At 41.2% G+C, this 6000-nt stretch overlaps 1 protein-coding gene across 1 annotated transcript in view; it reads left to right on the top strand.

The window, feature by feature from the left end:
• The first annotated feature begins 4256 nt into the window (after positions 1–4256).
• The window catches only part of dlgap4a (discs, large (Drosophila) homolog-associated protein 4a), a 119958-nt gene continuing 118214 nt past the window's right edge, over positions 4257–6000 (top strand). The window contains exon 1 of the mRNA XM_034695813.1: positions 4257–4526. The gene's annotated coding sequence lies outside the window, so the exon portion shown is untranslated. The remainder of the gene's footprint in view (positions 4527–6000) is intronic.

Genomic DNA, 6000 nt, shown 5'->3' with positions numbered 1-6000 from the left:
TAATGAGCCTAAGCTTTCATATTTGTGTGTTTTTTTGTTTACAGTGAATATGATGGATGACTTTCTGCTCCATGATGGATTGCTTTGTTTTCTGCTAGGCTGTTGTTTTGCTGTTTTTGTCACATGATTGATGGGATTAATGAGGATCTTAATTGTCTGCTAGTGTTTATTTTGTATTAGGGGAGTAGAAACAAAAGCCTCTGGATTGTACAGTTAAAACCCAGTATTTTATTGTATTAGAGCCTAATATAAGCCCTGAGAGCAGAGGAGATAGAAGGGGAACAGTATAGCCCTATAACCATGTGTTCATGGTCTGGTTGATGGCGTATTCTGCCTGAACTCACCCAGCACATGTTCATTAATCTGGTGCACATCACAGCACCCACAATACAATTAGTCAATGGTCAGACTAGGCTGCAATTGTCTGTAACCAATCTTCTAGTCCCCTGAATCGTTAATCCTGTATAAATCCAATTCTCTATCAGGACTGATGTGGTTCACACGCTGTTGTTTACATGCAGGACCCATGAATCACGACTGTCTCGCCTTAATGGATTCAGAATCATTCTATGTTCGATAAACTGCCTCCACACTGGAAGAAACTGAGCGCAGCTATTTGGAAAGCAGTTTGTCTCAGCACTTCCTGTTTTCTTTCTCCCTCCTCAAACATGAATCCAGGCCGTAGATGTTGGTTTTACAAAGCCATCTGCAGTGCTGCCTGAATGCTGGTGGCAGGCTTACAAGGGCTGCTGGTGTTTTTAAAATAGAAGCAGAGCTGACCAGATTTGCCCCAAACAGACACCGTCACGCTCCAGTAGCAGGTAAAACATTCACTGTAAGTACACCCCCTGCATACTGCATGAACAGGGATGGTTTTAGCTCCCCCCCTAAAAGAGAACTGTGACGTGTAAATAAATTAAAAAACACACAAAGTGAAAGACAAAGAAGTGCTTTTTTCCCTCCAAACAAAAGAGTTCTAATTAGAGTAAAAGTGCCTGTGTCTTTGAAGTGAAGAGCGATCGCTGTGAGATGGATTATACTATAGAGAGGAGGTGCAAGCTCTTCAGCTTTTCCAATCAGCCTGCCCTTTTATGTGCGTCTCCCCCTGTCAAGCAATTGCTTACATAATCATCTGCTTACTGTAATCTCTGCATCTGTCCCATAATTCTGTGCTCTTTTACACGTCCCCACTTTTCCCTGTTGTACCCCTGTTGTATACCAAAATTCAATGCAGACCCTCTCCTGGTTTTCTCCTTCAGTGCTTTTATCTGACATGCCCACTGGTGCTCTCACCCTCTCCTCTGTTCCTCTTTTCCCACCGGTGAATGGTCATTGATTACTGTGCACGGACTGTATGATGAAATGCCACTCGCCCACCTAACACCCTCTTGTCAGCTGCCCCTGACATCCCACTGCCTCTGTACTGTCTTTGCTCAAAGCTGTAGTGCCTCTCAATGATGTCAACTCACACGAGGGATTATATTTCTGTGTTTAAACTGTGAATCTATAACTACACAAGTGCAATAATATAGTAGAAAACCCTCTTATTGACACTGATAAAAGGGAAGACTGAATCCAGTTTATTCTCTTGAGCTGTAAACTGTGTGCTAATTTAAGTAAATGATGTGGATTACAGTGCAAAACCTGATGACATACTCAGAGCCAGACAGAGCCGCATCCAATTAGTCACCTAATTAGCAAGTGAATGCTGTCTGAAAAAAATCAAAGGTCTTCAATATAATTGGAAAACAAAAGGTTAAACGAGGGCACACACCTCCAATCTTCTGAATTTGGCATCATGATAAAGTGAGAAAAGTTGTTGTTTGTGATTTGTGACACCCAGTACAGAGACACTGAGTGTGTGTGTGTGTGTGTGTGTGTGTGTGTGTGTGTGTGTGTGTGTGTGTGTGTGTGTGTGTGTGTGAGTGTGCGTGTGTGTGTGTGTGTGTGTGTGTGTGTGTGTGTGTGTGTGTGTGTGTGTGTGTGTGTGAGTGTGTGTGTGTGTGTGTGTGTGTGTGTGTGTGAGACAAAGGAGAGGTTGGGATTCATGTTTGACAGAGCCTTGGGCAAGTTGTACAGATCTGTTAACTCACTAAAATGGAGACGCAGAGCTGCACAGTGGGGCTGATTTCTCTCTGCAGGAGTGTGAACAGAACCAAAAGCCTGCGCTTGTAGGCTGACTGCAAACGTCACTAACTTTCCACCGCCGTAGTCAGACATCCCTGCAGGGTCGCAGCGAGAGGTGACACGTGCCCGCATAAACTGTCCAGTCAGGAGGCAGAGAGGATGTAGAGCGGCTGTGGCTCCCTATCTTATTTTAGGAAGATCTTCCCCGAATAGGTTTGCTCCCACAGAGACAAATAATTGGCGTGATATCTTGGGGGCACGAGCATGAGGAGTAGTCTGCATTTTAATGCCAGTACTCCACAGGAAGAACCCAGTTATGCATGCCAGTGGGCACGATCTCTGGAATCTGTGTGTTTAGGGAAGACAGGCTATCAGAGCAGAGCTTGAGACAGGGTATGGAGTGTGAAGATATGCAGGTGATAAAAGTTAAATGTTTGAGGTACTGCTTTAAACATGGTTAGCATACAACATTTTGAGAGCGTTGAATTAATACAGAATAAGTAGCATATGGGCTGCTGATTGTTGTATTCTTCCATGAAATAGGCCACACAGTTGACTGAATATCAGTCAATAACAGCCTCTTAGGGGTGCTGTGGGTGCTGGTCAGTCAGCTACTTCTTTTCAGGTTAAAATATCTCAACAACTGTAATTAAATTTGTGCTGACACCTTTAGGATGACTCCTAATGCATTTGGGCATACCTTAAATTTTTCACTTCCCCCAGTGGGTACATTTTTGCATATAATTTTCAAGAAGTTTATCAAAGATTTAACCAGAAAACTTGAGATTTACATTCCGCTCAGGGGATAATGCTGACAACCCTCAGCATCTCTGTGGTCTTATCTTTACGTAAAAACTGAGTACAACAGCATTCACACATCTAATCTATCAATTTTCCTTATGACAAATATAGAAGAAATAACAACCTGCATACCAGTACTCAAGTCTCAAGTTCTGTGGTTAACACACGCTTTACAGAAAAAATCAGATGTTTCCAAGTTAATACCCTGCTCTTGACTCCTGATGCTCAAGCACTTTCTAACAAGTGTCTAGATGATTGGTTGTCAGATGCATTAAAATCTCATAAAGCATAACATACACCCGACTTCTCATTCCTCTTTAGAGCATGATTGTGTTCTCACTCCTACTCTTTCCAACTACTTGAACTCCAATTTTTAACTCATAAATTAGTCAAATCTTACGGTACCATGCTAATGGCCTATGCATAAAAGGTCATTTCTTCAGCAGCTGAAAAACAAAACCACATTCCCCTGATTCTCTGCTGTATGTTGTATTTAGTGATAATCCATAGATTGTATAAAATATGGACGTAGTATCCGTGACGTCATCCATCTGTTTCTGAAGCACTGTTTTGAGGCCAAACGGCAGCGGCTTGCATATTGCTGCTGTCGGACGATTGTGACGTAAAGAGGTGGGCTTTGAGCCTCCGAGACTCGTAATCTCAATATCTTCAAAATTGCCGCGTTAGAGAAAAATTCACCCCCCTACAGTGTGTGCCGATCGAGAAATGAGCTATCCAGACTACACTCGTCTTTTGGACCAGGCTGTAAACATGTTTATTTTTGCTGTAAAGATCGTCTTTTTTGAGTTTGTGTGTATGTGGTTTCCGGTACTTCTGGAGCCAGCCTCAAGTGGATCCTCAATGAACTGCAGTTTTTAGCACTTCCGCATTGGACTCGTATTTTTAGACTGGAGGTTGCCACTTGGTGCTAACTAGCATATTATTAGCAAGCAAACATGCTGCACTAAAATAGACCACTCATCATGGCAAAAAAAACTGCTGTTTTCGTTCAAAGATAGTTCATTAAATGTGAACATTTACAGAATGTACTTTTTTTGCATTAAAACAAAGGGAAAAAATTTAAGTTTTCATTATTCATAGGTTATTATGTTATGATTTTACTGGTCCGGCCCACTTCAGATCAACTTGGGCTGTATGTGGCCCCTGAACTGAAATGAGTTTGACGCCCCTGAGCTATACTGAGTCGAGCCTTCTGTAGAGCTCCCCCTATTGACTGGCTGCGGTAGGTCCTCAAGCCTGCCTCCTCCAGTATGACAGAAACATGAGTGAAACTAGGAAAGCGAAATTTAAATAATTATTTCTTAAATATGCTTTCTGTCATTGTAGGTAGTGATTATCATGTACGTGTTTATTTTTCAGAGAGATTTAATTGATGATGTTAGAAAGATGATTGATTGACAGCTCTGTTGACAAACGTGAGCTCTTACCAGCAGAGCAGACGAGGAACAGAAAATTTAACAGACACTAACATAAGAGTCATTGAACTCTCAAAACCAACGAGTATCCGCTTTAAATCAACACATGAATCTGTTCTGCTGTGGACTGTACCCCCCTGAGGGATCTTTGATGTCCTATCGGTGAGTTCAAAGCGTGTTTTGGTAGAGGAAGGTGCTGCAGCTGCACCAGACAAGTAGCTTCTGCACGTGCATTGGCTCCAGCATGATATATTAGCACCCATGAAGGATATATTTTAGCTTCACATAGATGGGAGAAAGTGGAGGAGTGCACTGTCCATATCAATAAAATCAATGAGTCTCAGAAACTAGAAGTAAATTCGTCAATTTGCATGTTAGCATGCTGACACTTGAAGTTAGCTCCACCTCAGTCGCCTGCTACCATGGCTGTGGGCTCTATGGCTCTGTGCCTTGATATTATGTCATAGCTTCAATCACCACTTAACTTTTAGTCTGAGTCAATTATTCCAAATATGTATTTTGAATTTGATCACAGAATCATTGGACATCAAAGGTGGCTTTCAGCAGCAACTTGAAACATCAGAAAAACACAGCCACACAGGTACAGGTGATGCTCTCCTGAGAAGCCTTATCTGAGACACAACTTTTTGTCCTGGAACAAGTGCTGAATAGGGAAAGAGTTACGTCAAACAGATTGTTGATGAAAGAATGGACTGACCTGATGAAGCTCATCACAAAGCTTGGCAGCTGATGATGGAACAGCTCTCACCCTCCTCCAAAACACTCTCTCAAATATAGAGTCTATATTATCATACGCTACTCACTGGGAGGCCAGGGACAAAGCAAAGACTGTCCCTCTCTTTTCACTCTCTGCCAACAATGTGTCACGATTTTGTATGGGGGGAAAATGTTGAAAAGAACCAGTTACAAACCTCATTTTGATACATATTTTACTTCAAAAGAGAAACCAACTGCATGCTTTTTATATCAGACAACAGCTCTGCATTTAGACTGATTGAACCGCACAAAGTAAAGAGTACGGACAATGATGGATGGGTTTTGATAGTAATTCATGTTTTTCTTCATCTGGGACATAAAACACAGAGGAAAAGCTTTAATAGCAAATAGCTTTAAGACTTTGTATTTGGACAGACAGTAAAAATCTCTGTAATTGGTTTATTTTGCGTCAACCTAACCAAATCCATCTTTACTTAATGGCTGTTATATATGGTCTACTCATTCCATGAGCCTTTTAGGAAAGGAAGAAGAAAATAATGTTCCACATTAAAGCTGTTAAACTGTCTATTTACTATAATCTTAATATTTTATAATGCACCCAAGCATCTGGCATTCTTCATTTGTCTTAACCAAGGCAGTGTTTGCTTTCAATTTAGTCCAATGGAGTTGTATTATCTTGTTGTATATATTAATCTGATTGCAAGGAACAGATTATGACTTAATGTAACAGCATCACTTCCAGCCAGTTTCATACCAGCTAAAACTCAATACAGGAGCTTTAAGCAAGGCAAGGCAACTGTATTTGTAAAGCACATTTCATACATGAGGGCAACTCAATGTGCTTTACATTAAAACATTAAAAGCATTGGAAACATTCAGACAAGCATAAAGAGCACAA

Source organism: Notolabrus celidotus, chromosome 11, assembly GCF_009762535.1.
Source record: "Notolabrus celidotus isolate fNotCel1 chromosome 11, fNotCel1.pri, whole genome shotgun sequence".
NCBI classification, from domain to species: domain Eukaryota; kingdom Metazoa; phylum Chordata; class Actinopteri; order Labriformes; family Labridae; genus Notolabrus; species Notolabrus celidotus.
This window is presented reverse-complemented; position numbering and strand designations above follow the sequence as displayed.